This window comes from Vombatus ursinus, unplaced genomic scaffold, assembly GCF_900497805.2.
Source record: "Vombatus ursinus unplaced genomic scaffold, bare-nosed wombat genome assembly UNPS02015066.1, whole genome shotgun sequence".
In the NCBI taxonomy this organism is placed as follows: Eukaryota; Metazoa; Chordata; class Mammalia; order Diprotodontia; family Vombatidae; genus Vombatus; species Vombatus ursinus.
This window is the reverse complement of record NW_020954844.1, coordinates 6,721,733-6,736,958: the sequence shown is the minus strand read 5'-3', so window position 1 is coordinate 6,736,958 and position 15,226 is coordinate 6,721,733. Positions and strand designations below refer to the sequence as shown.

Here is a 15,226-nt window from a genome sequence, read left to right as displayed (position 1 = left end):
TCCTTAATCCCATCCAAATCTTCTCACGGTCTTTTCTTTGTACATAAGTACCAATTTTACCCCCATTAAATTGCACAGATTGTATTGGCAATACAATAGCACAGATTTATTGGGAATCTTGCCCACCTAACTGGTATTATAATAAAACCTCCCTTTACTCTGACTGAAAGAAGGCTTGAGTGGTCAAATTCTTTTGAGGCAGATACCCTAGCACCCTTGCATTTCTGGGTTCCTAGCACCCCAAACCACAACTCCAGACCTGGCACTCTATCCAATGTGCCAACTATTAATTTATGATTTAAAAACTTGGAGTAATCAGTCCCAATATTGAAAGCAAGGTGAGCCCTAGTTAAGCCCTTTGAAAAGTAATATTTTTTTTGTTCGCTTTGTCTGTATCTTGCATCCTGTATTAGCTTACAGCAGAATGCCAGTTTCCTGAGGGCAAAGGTGGTTTCCTTTTTGTCTTTGTGGACCTCGTTCTGAGTATAGTTCTTTACACTGTTGTGGGTCTGTGATGTCATCTGTGCAGGGAGATCCTTGGAGAAACTCCCTCCATGTTCACAAATGGGCAGCTGTTTGTACCTTGTATTTTGAGAGAGCTGCTTGAGGCACCGAAGAGTAATCAATTTTCCCAGCCACGTGATCAGAACATGTTAGATGTGGGATTTAGAGCCATGTCCTCCAGAAATTCTTTTACCCTAGACTGTCCTATGTTCAGAGCTACTTCCAGAGCAAGCAATTTGATAAATCTTTGGTTATAATTTCATTATTTGCTATCTTAGGCTTCTAGTGCTTATCAATCACTCAATCAAACAAAAAACATTTTTAAGCACCTACTGTAGGCCACACAAGGTTTTTACTTTGCTATATTTGCATAAAATTTCCTTGCTCTGTTATTCTTTTAGTTTTATTATATTGCTTTTTGTTGTAAAAACTATAAAAGTTGAATGTAATATGGTGCAAATACCTTGTCTTCCTTTTCTCAGAATAAGCAAGAAAAGTCACCCCACCCCCACTACATACACACAACTGAAGCACAATATTATAAATCATTCTAAGTAAGAGTATATTTACATATGCTCTGTTTCTTTGAAGTTTATAGTTTTTTATGTTTAAATCTATCATGTATCTTGAATTACACTTTGTAGGTGGCGTGAGATTGAAAGCTTAAATCCATTTCTTTAGCTCAGTATTTGTTTTCTATTGGTTTATCCAATCCAATCGTTTTAGATATTTGATTGGTTGTCATTAGTTTATTGATCAATTTATTTTCTTTTCTTTCTTTTTTCTTTCTTTTTATTTTTTTTGCCTTGTACTAGAGGGTCTTGGTAATAACCAGTTTAACTTAGACTTTCTAGACTAAATATACAAGACCACTTACAGCAACTTTTTGTTTTGCTTGGTGTTCCCCCTTGATATCTGTCTTCTTCTAAATTCATACAAGTAACAGTTTAATAAGGATGAAAATTATTGATTAGAAATTTATAATTGAGCTAATGAGTTTGAGAGGTTTCTTCCTTCCCCCCCACTCCTTTTTTTTCTTTTTCCCCTTGTGTCTTGGAATATATATTTTTTTAAATTACTATTGAAATCTTACCCCTTCTCCACTCAAGTATAAGCACTGGTATGTTTGAAAGATTAAGATCAGTAATTTTCCAGATAAAAAATGAGGAGAGGTTTCAGGAAATGTATCTGTTTGGGTGTGTGGCCAGACTACATACTCAAAACATCACAGTTTCCAAATTCAGAAAAAGCTGATATGAATAAATTTGAAATTATCAGGGCAATTAGAAGTTTATTTGCATTACAAAACAAAGCTTTGCAGACTATATTTAATTTTGATTAATAATCTCAAAGAGTAGATTAATCTTTTTCTTTCCACTGGATAAAGTACTTTCTGATTTAGTGTGTGTGTATGTGTGTATGTGTGTGTGTGTGTATGTGTGTGTGTGTGAGGCACACACACATGCATACATATACACACACATAAAACCTAAGGGGAAGACAGGTTTTATTTATCAGTCATAGATATTCTTTCCCAAGGAGTGATGTTTCAGCAGCTCCTCCATTAAAGCCACATTTGATGGCTCTTCATACCTTATTCTAAAATGATGGACCACTACATGTGGGCTCTAGAAGGTCCTACCAAATAATATAGGCATATAAATGGATTAGATTGCTCTTACCTGCAAATTGGCCACACTAAGAGTTGCTCATCACCGGAGGACTGGCCACCCAGTGATGGTTTTTTTGTTAAAGTTGCATCAATTGAGGGAATTGTTCTATAATGACACAGTAAGGTTAGATCTGTGTTGCTGAAACAAGGACACGCTCAGTGAAATAATAAAAATAAAAATACATGGTATTTATAGAGCACATTAAGTTTTGCAAAGAGTTTTATATGTATCAACTCCTTTGTTACTCATAACAGTCTTTAAGGTATTACCATCTCTATTTTATAGATAAGCAAACTGAGATTGAAAGAGATTAAGTGACTCAGCCAAGCTCCACTGAAGAACTTTTCAATCTCGATTGGAAAGTCGACAATGATTTGTTCTTATTATATATCAAATCTAATTTTAAGAAAAGATAGGGAATTGAACAGAATAGGAAGAGTGTGTAGAGGAAAAAGTATTGGTTAGACTGGTCAACTTGGTTTCAGTTTCCAGCTGTTCCACATCCTATCTGTGACCTTGGACAAGTCCCTTAACCTCTTTAAAATCTCAGTGTGGGGAGGCTGTTCACAAGAATCTCCATGACAGTGTATCCAAAAAGTAGTCCAATGAGAACTCTTTACTTTCCATGGCACCTTGTTCTACTGTTGGATAGCTCCAATTAATAAGAAACAGTTTTCTTTAAATCAATCTTAAATTTTCTTTTCTACAACCTCTGCTAATTGCTCCTAATTCTCCATCTTGGGATCACACAGAGTAAATCTTCCACATAGTGGTCCTTCAGATGTTTGAAAATAGCTATTTTCCCTCTCTCCTCTGACCATATCTTCTCTTCTCTGGACTTAACATCCTCAGTTCTTTTAACTAATCATCCAATAGTGTGAGATCCAAGTCCTTCACCATTCTGGTTGCCCAGCTCTGTTCATTCTTTAGCTTATCAGTGTCATTCTTCAAATATGATATATAGAATTGAATACAGTTTTCCAGATGTGGTTTGAGTATGGCTTGTTATCCACCAGATACTCTGGCTCTGGTAAATCAGTATAAATTTACATTTTCTTTTGACGGGTATGATGGAGGGAGGAGGCTAATTTTTCCTCTCTTTACCAATCTCAAACTTTCAGTCCACTGCAATCCCCAGATATTTTTTTTTCAGCCCAACTGATGTTTAGACATGTATTCCCACCTTGTATCTGTGTCATTGATAGTTTAAAACTTGAGTGTAAAATTTTACACTTATTTTTATTAATTTTCATCTCATTAGATGTGACCCAGTAAACTAATTGGTTGAGATATTCTGAGCTTCTCTCTTTTCCAACTTATTATCTATCCCTATTTTAGAGAGGCCCCTTCTAACTCAAAGTCATATATAGTCTTATGAAAAGGTATGAAGGGTTTGCAATATGCACCATTAAGTTATTGAAATAAATTATACAGATAAGTTGTTAAAAAGAGAACCATTGCAAATATAACAGATGAAACATGACTGTTTAGAAGACTAGTCATCCATGGTCTTTTAAATTTAAAAAATATATATATTTTTAGGCAATTGGGGTTAAGTGACTTGCCCAATGTCACACAGCTAGTAAGTGTCACGTATCTGGTCTGAGGCTGGATTTGAACTCAGGTCCTCCTGATTTCAGGGCCAGTGCTCTATCCACTGCACCACCTAGCTGCCCCCATCCATGATCTTTTAGAACAACCACGAAGACTCAAAGTAATAACCTATGTCAATTTTCTGTTATATTCCAACAGTAGATATCTTACGTGGCACTTCATTTCCCACCACCTTTCTTTTGTACTGGCTGTCCCCAAGACTGGAATGAAACTCTATCTGACCTTTGACCAGGAGAATTCCTATTTTTCCTCCACGTTTAGTTTACATGCCATCTTCTGTATGAAGTCTTTCCTCTTCTCACCTAGAAATCAGCTTAAATACTTTTTTGTCCATATCCAACTAGAAGCTAATTTTTGTCATTTCTCCCTTCACTTGTTTCTTTACATGCCCTTCTGCCCACTCACTTCACCACCGCCCTTATTGTATCTCTACTAAATTCATACAGTTGCCTCATATTGATCTTTCTACCTCACACTCTCCCTACCTCAACCTATCGTCTGTTGTTTTTGTTGTATTGTTCAGTTGTTTTTCAGTCATGTCCAGATCTTCATGACTCCATTTGGGGTTTTCTTGGCAAAGATACTAGAGTGGTTTTCCATTTCTTTCTCCAGCTCATTTTACATATGGGGAAACTGAAGCAAACAGGATTAAGTGATTTGTTCAAGGTCACACAGTTAGTAAGTGTCTGAGGGCAGATTTAAACTAACGTAGGCGAGTCTTTCTGATTCCATGCTCAGTGCTCTATCCACTTCACCATCCATTACTTAGCTACTAAAATCATTTTCATAAAGTTAAGCTCTGATCATCTCACCACTCCTTCTTTCTTTGGGGAGAGCAGCATATTCTTGCCTTTATCACCTCAGTCTCTGATGGTGGTGGGATTTGATTGATAATTTAATTCAGTTCCTATATAACTTTCATCTCAATAAGTTCATAGCTAGAGGGGGCATGTAGGCTGGTGAGTCCTTCTGCTGGGTTGGGGTCCTGTAAGGTCATGCCTGAAGACCTCTATTTGCTCCTCATGCAATCAGTACTACTACACTGGCTGCAAACTGGCCTAGATTCCAACTCCCAGATTCCTGTAACTTCCTTTAAAAACCCAAAGTCTTAGATTCCATTCTCTTCACCTAGAATGGAAAGGCAGAAATGAAAAGACCAAACGTCAAGGCCTACTTCTTGAGGTTCATTTGGTTTCAGAGAGAGACAAAGGCCCTTAAGGCCCTCCCTCTTACCTCAAATTTCCTCCTCAGATGTTGTGAGTGACAGAGTTACCAAGGGAAATCCAAAAAGCAAATGAGGCCAAGAAGAAATAATTGAAGATGGCAGGCCTTTTTGATTGCCTCCAAAGTTAGTCACAAAGTTAGTGCCTTCACCACATGGTAAAATGCCCAGTCCAGCTATGGAATGTCTTTGCACACTCTTCAGTCCCTCAGAAGTACTTCCCTTACATATCATCATTACCATTCTCCTGGGAATAAACTGCCTGGTATCCTCTGAGAGAAATTATTATTTCTCTCTCATATTAATAGCCAATTATTAAAATTGTGGAACCCAAGCTTTTTTCCTTGTCTTATGTCCTTGAGCTAAACCCAGTTTCTCAAGGACAGGGCTGATAGAAGACAGGATTAACATTTTCCTTATTCTAGGTATTGCTACTCCACCCAACTAGATCAGCTTTATAATCTAAGAGGAATTCATGTCCATTGTGTTCCATCAAGTAAATTTGGGTGGAGATAGATCCACTGTCTAGGTTGCCCAAGGCTGTGGGCCTTTTGTCTAAGAGTGATGTCACTATCCCAGCCCCTCATTAGAATAGGTTCACCTCTCATTAATTGTTAACCAATCAGAGTTAATTTTCAGTCTCTGGAACACCCACTTTTCTCAGGGCATATAAATGGTGAGTACACCACCATGATGGGTCTTTGGCATTCCAGAGTATCACTGGCCTTTTTATTAATAAAATGATAGCATTATTGATAAAATGACTAATTATCCAGAAACTGTGTCTCTCAAATTTTTTAAACATCACACCTCTACATGTGGAAAGCTCATCCCAGCTACACTCCATTGGACTCAGTTTGCTCATCTGTAAAATATAGAATACATATAGTACTTACCTCACCATTTTGGTATAAGGATTGAATGAAATATAATTAAAGCAGTATGTAAATTTTAATATGCTATATTGAAGTTTGCTATTATTATCAGTTTATGCACACTATTCCTCCTTATCCTGCTTCTCTCATTTTTATTACTAAAATATTTTAATAAAGAGGGGAAATTATGGTAATAAATTCAGCAAATTTGCTCTGTAGTAGAAGTGATCCTTAAGTTTTTTTAATAAAAATATGTGTGCTGAAATGTGAACGATTTGTGTTTTTCTTTTTTACTATTAGCTATGTATTCATTTGCTTAATGACTACAATTCAACTCATTTATAAGTTCATATGAATATATGAACAAAGATATTATGGCATTAAATAATATTTAGCTTCTGTTCAATATCTGGCATGTTGGTAAAGGGGAAAAAATACTGGCTTGGAATCAGAAGACATGGGTTTAAATTCCCCCTTCTGATCCTTGTGACCTGTGTCATCAAGATACTTAACCTCCTAAGCCAGAGGTGGGGAACCTGCAGCCTCGAGGCCACCTGTGGCCCTCTAGGTCCACAAGTGTGGCCCTTTGACTGAAGTCCAAACTTCACAGAACAAATCCCCTTAATAAAAGGATTTGTTCTGTAAAACTTGGACTCAGTCAAAAGGCCACACCCAAGGACCATGTGGCTTCAAGGCCGCGGGTTCCCTACCTGTGTCCTAGGCCCTTAGTTCCATGAACAGACAGCCTCTAAGGTCCCATCCAACTCTATATGTATAACCCTGGAACCCTGAAACAGCCAGGATTGAGTTTAAGTTTGTTTAAGTAGATTTCTTTGAATTTAAAATCTTTATTTTTACAAACTCACTATGACTTTCCAAGCCCTTTATAAGTGATAGATAAGAAATATTATTGGAAAAAGAGTTAAAGAAATAGAAATGTTAGTTAATGTGAAGGTGTCCTAAGGACTAACTTAGTTTTCCAAATTATTACTGTACTGCACAGCACCTCCTGTGGTCTGGGCAGGTTGGGTCCCTAGAAGGAGCTAACTTCTCTCCCCCTCTGGATTCTAGGATTCTAAAGCATTGAGGTTTCTAATCCTATAGCTCTGGAGCCGCTCACCTGTGTGCTCCCCATTATCAATAAACCCAGTTGAACTCCATCAACATTTGGAAAAGAGATTTCCTAAGAAGGTATAACAAGTAGACTTACAAAAATCGTCTCCCTGAACTAGGAACTCCCTCTTGCCACTCACAAACATAGGATCCCTGAAAAGAATGTGCTTGAACTTAACGTATGATGGTCAAGTTAAATGAAGTTAAATGAAATGATGGTTAAATGAAGGCACATTTTTAGAAAGAACAAGTGTCCAGAAGGGTACAACTTTGAGTCTTTGCCTCTCTGGGGCAAAGTCCTCTTTGCTCTTTGTGGAGTCCTAATGAAGTTCACTCTAGGGGTAGCTGTCTGCTGGCTTCAGGAAGAACTGAATTCTTAAAGTCTGTAGCTGGAACTTCGCTCTGGTATGAAAATTCATGATCCCTGATGGGATCATCATAGTCTGGTAACTTTTTTTTAACATTCCTCTATGGGAGCTTTCTCTGTCATTGGCTACCATGACTTTGGTGACCGCATCTCTGGTTGCCAGTCAAATTCTTACGAAACCTCAAGGTCTCACAAGCTCTCACTCTCCCATCTCAGAATGTTCATTTACCTAAGAGCAGAAAAAAATAAATGCAAAAGAAACCAAGGCACTGGGTACTCATAAACACACAAGAGCTAAGTAGATGTCCTTTCAACCATCTAACAACTCTCAATAGTCCTGTTCTCACTCATTTCCAGGAAGGAAGACTGGAAGATCACCATTTCCTGTTGATGTCAGCTACATGGTACAGTGCTTAGAATTCTGGACTTGGAGTAAGGCAGACCTGAGTTTGGATCCTACCTCAGACACTTCCTAGTTATATGACCCTTGGCAAATCACTTAATATCTCTCAGTCTCAATTTCCTCATATGTAAAATGTTGACAATAATAGCACCTATTTCCCATGGTTGTTGTGAAGATCAAATGAGAAAATTTATGTAAAACACAGATGTCCCTATCATATGCAAACAGTTTCAGCTCAACACCTCCTGAGTTATGATTCTTCTACTTCCTCGATCAATTAAAAGACTTTTTACCATCACACAATATGAGACCATCAGTCAAACATGGCAAAGCAGTCTTTCAAAGTTTCATATTTTGGATTGGGACTGAGCAAGTGTACATGCTCTGCATAACCCCCTGGGAAAAGCAAATCCAACCATGCTCTAAATAGTGGGCCTTCATTGACAAGCACTCAATTATAAATTTGCAAATTTACTTTAGGTCACTTGATCAGTTTCCAGATAGACGCTATAAGCTTCCTGTGTTTCATCCTGACTTATAGTCCTTTAGGGCTTGCAAGAAGCCCTGTTCTCAAATTTTCCACCAATGCTGACTTAGATTTTCCTAGTCATTAGAACATTTTATGTTCTTCTGTCTCAAGCTGCCCCTGCTCCAGAGAGGTTGATGAGAAGGATTTTCCTTTAAAATCTGAACAGGAATCATTCTGTACTCCATGCACTGCTGGATTCAACTAAGGGATAACTATGTGAGAAAGAAGATAGCAGTGATACTGCAGACATCTTAAGCAATGGCTTGTCCCACCTTGACTCAAATATCTATCTGTGTGCTGGGGAGTGCAGGCAGGCAGCTCTGCCCCTGATCATCTCAACTGGATAGGAGCTTTCCTTTCAATCTAGACTTTGAAATGTGGCTCAGTGCAAGAAGCCTAAATGCATTTGAGAGTTGGAGTAATAACTACACCTCTTCCAGTGGTTAAAGCAAAAAAAAAAAAAGGAAAAAAATTATCCTGATATTTGTAATATAACAAGAAATTAATTAAGGGGAAATGTTATCTTCTCCTTATTTCTGTTGTTGATTTATCCATAAGTCTATAATCAAAGTAGTCCAGTTAATCAAGGATTTTCTATACTGCCAAAGGAAAATGGAGTGTCCAAATAAGGCTATTTTTCAATGTTATCCTATTATGTGTACCTTAATGTGCTTTCTTTCACATCATCACCCACTATCACTTAGTTTCCTTCTGTCTCACACATTTTAGGAATAGCTTTTCTCCTCCAAAGCAAGTCGGTCACCAATTTTTCCTTTATATATTTCCCATATGACAGCATGTCTATTCCTATTTCATGATCTTCATTTGTTATATGAACAAGCTGTAGCTGCTTTACAGCCTCTATTTTCTTCTTCATTATCCTTTGAATATTCATCTCTCTGTCTCTCTCTGTCTCTCTCTGTCTCTCTCTGTCTCTCTCTCACACACACACACACACACACACACACACACACACACACACGATCCATAAACTATCCAGGTCATCTGTCTAATTGTATGTAACAATCTAGAGAGTAGGTTCTTCATTCATTAGTTTTTTCCTGTGTGGATGGTCTTTGGAGTGGTTGTGACTCATGTCTGAGAAGTTCAATAATGCCCCAGAGTTTTATACTACAGAAACAATGTAACCCACAAAAACAGCAGCACCTAGAGGACTTTATCATCCAAAGGGAATCTCTTTTCGACTAGGGTGGACTCTGTAATGTATTTTTTCCAAATAGTCAGAACATATTTGGCAAACCTGCATCTTCCTGTTTTATGCCTTGTTTTATATTAGAAGCTTGTTAAATGGCATTAACTTGAAGCACAAAGTCCATCCATTGTACGTTGTAGAATATTACTTAGTGAATCATTCCTGTTTCTTACTAACACTCATCAGTGATGTCCTCTGTTCATGTGAAGATGAGTTTCCTGAAGATAGAAAAGTCCTATAGATCAGTAGTAATTGATGTTGTCTTGTTCATTTTTGTTTTCAGTATTCATAAGGTCTGAGATCCCCCCCCCATGCTTCTGTTATCTTCATCTTCTCTTGATACCACATGAATTAGTCTGCCAATACCTTCATATTGTTCTAGATATACTTAGGCTGCTTTTCTCATCTTTGTTCTCTTAAGTGTTGTTACTCTGTCCTTTAAAATCACATCTGGGACTGAGGTTAAAGATCCAAATGTGATGACTTCTCTTTTATAATAAAAGCATTTTGTCATAAAAAAATCTTTGCAGATCTTTTCTAACTTACTTCCATTTCTTGTCCTACTTCGATTTTCATCCCTAAAAAACAAAAAAACAAACAAACAGACAAAAAAAACCCAAAAAAAAACCCCTCAAGATGAATTTGTTTAGCTGGATTTCTTGCCAAGCTTTCTTTAAACTAGTTTTACCCTACATTGCGTTTCACAGCTTCGTGAGGCTATGTTGTTCACAATTCTCCATAAAATTTTATAAAGAAAAATTATATTCTATACCAGTGTTTCTTTTGGGTGCCATCTTTTTATGCTTCTCACTTAAACAAATGTTTGCTAATTAAGGCACTTTTTTAGGCTCTTTTGGGCTCTTTGTTATGACAGCTGATTTACATTGGTTATATTTGGTATACAATTATTATAGTTTGTGTTGATGTAATTTTACTGTTAATTATCTGATTTTTATTATGTATTGTAAAATAATTTAGAATTTAATTATTTTTAATTGGATACAATGTTTTTTCTCAACTTTTTTCTTCTTGCTTTTTTTTACTAATTTTGATATTTATTCTGACAAATTGGCAATTTAGCTTTACAGAATGATAGGAAAGGGGACAGAGTTTGCTAAGAATTATGTAGTTAAGTTTTAACTTCCTTTAGTTACAGTTACAAAGAGTGAGTTTATTGATGAAGGAACTGAATTATAACACTCTTGATATTCTTTCTGCACACAAAAATAAGTGCATCTACATGGAAGAGTGGACCATGAATAAAATTTTAACAGAGAAAAAAGGAATTGTTGGGGTTGACTGTATCCAATGGCAACAGAAAATATTATTTCACATGAAATAATTACAATGACTATTATAATACTTATGATAAGTATTTACAAAAATACTATCATAAAAACTATGGAAAAGCATGAACATTGCTGCAAAAGTGGAAGAGGTAGAGATAACTTATGAAGGACTCAATCATATTTTCAAAATTAAATCTACACTTTAATATTTGATAACTTTGAAGCAAACATGAGAAAAGTTGGATTAGATAAAAATGCCATATATTGGAAAGTATGGCTCTGGCAAAAGGAATGAGAGAGGACCAAGAGTTGTAAGCTACACAGAAACTTGAAGCCTTTGTGTCATGAATACACACACACACAAACACACACACACACACATACACATACCTTTGTGTGTATGTACGTATATAATGCTGAATGAAGTAAACGTTAAATAATATTTAAAATGAAATTAATCATATTTTATCAGAATGCAAAATTCTCCTTATTTACGTGGGAGTAATCTCCAAATCATCTCTGTATATAGTCACATCACTGACTTTTCAACTTTTCAAAGGAAAGACTAGAACTTCTCCCTTATGTAACTTAACAAAACAACCACTACTTCTACATCAACAATTTTATGTTGCCCAAAAGTTTCTTCATGAATTTCTGTCCATTTTGAACTTTGCTCTTTATGGAAAACATAAATAGGGTCAGAATATGTTTTAAATATTCATTTTCTCATATTCCCTTGTTTCCACTCTCTGAATACAGCTTTTTAATATCTCAGCAAATTGGTTTGGTTGGCTGTGAATTCACTGAACTCATTAGACAGCTCTCCCCATTTCTCTATCATTGGACCTATTTCCCTTTGGTACCTAATATTTTACCCAAAACAATAACAAAATAGTGGATTGTGGTGCTTTAAAGATTATAAAATGTTATATATCAATATCTACATCTATATCCATCCATCCATCCATTTATCTATCTATCTATCTATCTATCTAGATATAGATGTGTGTGTGTGTGTGTGTGTATGTGTGTGTGTGTGTGTGTGTATGTATCTCATATCATTTGTTCCTTATGGTAACTCCTATGACATAAGTGCTATTATTATGCCCACTTTATTGAAAAGACTGAGGGTTAGAGAGGTTAAGAGATCTACCAAGTGTTATATAGCTGTCAAGAGCCTTGTGCAGGATTTGAACCCAGGTCTCCTGTTTCCCAGCGTTCGCTATACCGCACTGACTTTTAGAATGTATTAATATAAAGTTAATGGTTTTTGCAAATTTCTTCCTAGAACAGAAATGATTTTGACATTAAGAACTTAATGCTATTGCTTATCAATATCAATTGATTCTTTTGTAAAACACGTGCTTTCTGCCATGAGAGATCCACTTAGCAATACTTATAAATAATTGAAGCTTCCAAAAAAAATTTTACCTTACTTTTTTTCAATTGGCCATGACCCAAATTCCTTTTGGTTTTGCTCTAAGAATTAAAATATTTTTATATTTTCAGGTTATACTTTCCTTTCATAAATGATAAATAGGAATTTTAAATGAAAAATAAATAATTCAAACCTCCATTTAAAAACAACAACAGAAAATAGCAATTGATATGAGTTGAGGACAAAGATTTCCAATTTATTCATTCTGTTTAAAGTTTCTAATGAGAAATGACCAACAATCAGCTTACGTCTCTCCTCCATTTTAGAGCCAAATACTGAGAAACAAAGTCTGCCCTCACTGCCTGCAATTACTCACTTCCCACTCATTTCTTAGTCCTTTGGTCCTTTGACGTTTCATGCCACTACTGGCCTGAAACTGCTTCTTCCAAGGTCATCACCAAGTTGTAAGTATTAAATGTAATAGATATTTCTTAGACCTCTTTCTTGATTTCTCTGAAGCATTTGACCCTGTTGACCACTCCTTCCTCCAACCTAGCTATTGTCTTCCTTGGGTTTTCATAGTAGGGCTCTTTCCTGGCTTCTAATCAATCAATAAACATTTGTTAAGCACCTATTATGTTCCAGGCACTGTGCTTACCAAAGGAGATACATAAAGAAGCAAAAGATAGTCCCTGCCCTTGGAGCTTATAATTCTTACTCATCTAATTATGCCTTTTAAGCCTTCTTTGTGGGATTATCATCTATATCTCACTCTACCTGTATAGGTACTATTCAGTGCTTGGTCCTGGGCTCTCTTCTACAGGTAGCTAAGTAGCACAGTGGATAGAGAGTTAGACCTGGAGTCCAGAAGACCTGAGTTCGCATTTGATCTCAGATTTTTTTTTAGCTGTGTAACCCTAGGCAAGTCATGTTACTTCTGTTTGTCTTAGTTTCCTCAACTGTAAAATAGGAGTAATGATACTAGCAGCTACCCCCCACAGTTGTTATGAGGATAAAATAAGATATTTTGTTAAGCACTTTGCAAACTTTAAAGACACTATATAAATTCTATTTATTATTCTTCTTCTCCTTCAGTTCTCTCTGTCCTTCTGTCTTTCTTTCTCTTCTTTCTCTGAGAGAGAGTGAGTGAGAGAGAGAGAGAGAGAGAGAGGATGTTATATCCTTCCTCCATGTCTTTGCATATCTGTTTCCCATACCTGCCCTCCTTCTACACTTTTACCTCTTAGAATCTTTAGTGTCCTTCATGGTCAGCTGAAATATTACTTTTTTTCCTGAATTCCTCAGTTGTTGCTTCTCACTTCTCACCCTCCCTATATATTTTATCTCATTTTAATCCTCTCATTCATTTTCAGTCATTCCCTGTCCACTGGCTGCTTCCCTGAAGCCAGCAAACATGCCTGTATCTCCCTATATCATGAAAAAAACAAAAAAACAAAAAAACAAAACCCACCTTACTTAATTGATTCATTCCCAAGCTATTGTCTTATGTCTCTCCTCCCTTTCTTGGCTAAACTTCTTGAAAGGCTGTCTACAATCAGTGCTTTCATTTCTTTTCCTCTCACTTTTTTTCTTATCTCTGAAATAGAACTTCTGATCTCATTATTTGGCTGAAACTGTTGTCCACAAAGTTAATAATCCAATCTCCAAATATAATGTCCTTTTTTTTTTCAGTCCTCATCCTTCTCAGCCTCTCTGCAGCCTCCGATGCTGTCAATCACCATATTTATGATATTCTCTTCACTCTTGGTTTTCATGACATATCTCTGTCCTGGTTCTCTTCCTTACTATATCACCAGTCCTCAGTTTCCTTTATTCTATCCCTGAAGGCTCTGTCCTTGGCCCTTTTCTCTTCTCCTTTACTATTTCATTTGGTAATCTCAGCTCCAGTGGATTCAATTATCTCCTCTATGCTGATGATTGTCAGATCTATTTATCAAGCCATAAACTCTCTCCTCCAAACTCACATTTCCAAATGCCTGTTGAACATCTCAGACTGGATATCGTATAGATATCTTGAACTTAACATGTTCAAAACATAACTCTTTTTTCCACCCCAAAAACCTATCTCCCAAGCTCCCTACTACGTGAAGAATGCCACCAAACTCAAAGTTACTTTGCATCCTTGACTCTTCACTCTACCTCACCTCCTTCCCAATATCCTATGTATTGTCAAATCCTGCAGAGTATACCATCACTACAGTTCTGACTCTGTCACCATCCCGGTATGTATGTATGTATGTATGTATGTATGCATGCATGTATGTATGTATGCATGTGTGTGTGTGTGTGTGTGTGTGTGTGTGTGTGTGTGTATGCCCTCATCATCTCATGGCTAGCCTACTGCAATAGCCAATTGTTTGATCTCTTCTCCCCGCCTCAAGTATCTCTCCATTCAAGTCCATTCTTCACTCATCTATCCAAATGATCCTTATAAAATATGGATCTGATCATGTAATTTCCTTATTCAGTGGTACCTTATTACCTTCAGGATCAAATATAAAATGCTGTATTTGGTATTTACCACCCTTTAAAAATTGGACCTTTTCCAATGTTCTTCCAAATTACGCCCTTCTATGCACTCCATGATGCAGTGACCTTAGCCCCTTGCTGTTTCTCACACAAGACACTCCACTTCATTTCCTAACTCCATTCAGCTTTCTCTGGCTGTCCCCTATGCCTAGAATTCCTTTCCTCCTCACTTCTGCCTCCTGACTTCCCTGGCTGCCTTCAAATCCCATCTTCTCCAAGAATGTTTTCCAAGTTCTCCTTAATGATGTTTACTTCCTTCCAAGAAGTAACTATATTTTATAGATGTTAGGCAACTTTCAGAATTCTTGTTTGATTTATTTTAGGGGGAAAAAAAGGATGAGGGTTTGTAAATGTACTTGTAGCCCTATTCTTTGTCATTTTGTTAAAAGTACCAAATATTCCAAATATGAAATATACATATATATGTGAGGGCCACTAGATGGATACATGAGTATATACATACACATACACGATATACATACACACATGTACATAC

The 15,226-nt window shown here is 36.6% G+C and overlaps 1 protein-coding gene across 1 annotated transcript in view; it reads left to right on the top strand.

Moving 5' to 3' along the window:
- CTNNA2 (catenin alpha 2) overlaps positions 1 to 15,226 on the top strand; it is a 1,364,056-nt gene that overhangs the window by 56,337 nt on the left and 1,292,493 nt on the right. The window lies entirely within an intron of this gene.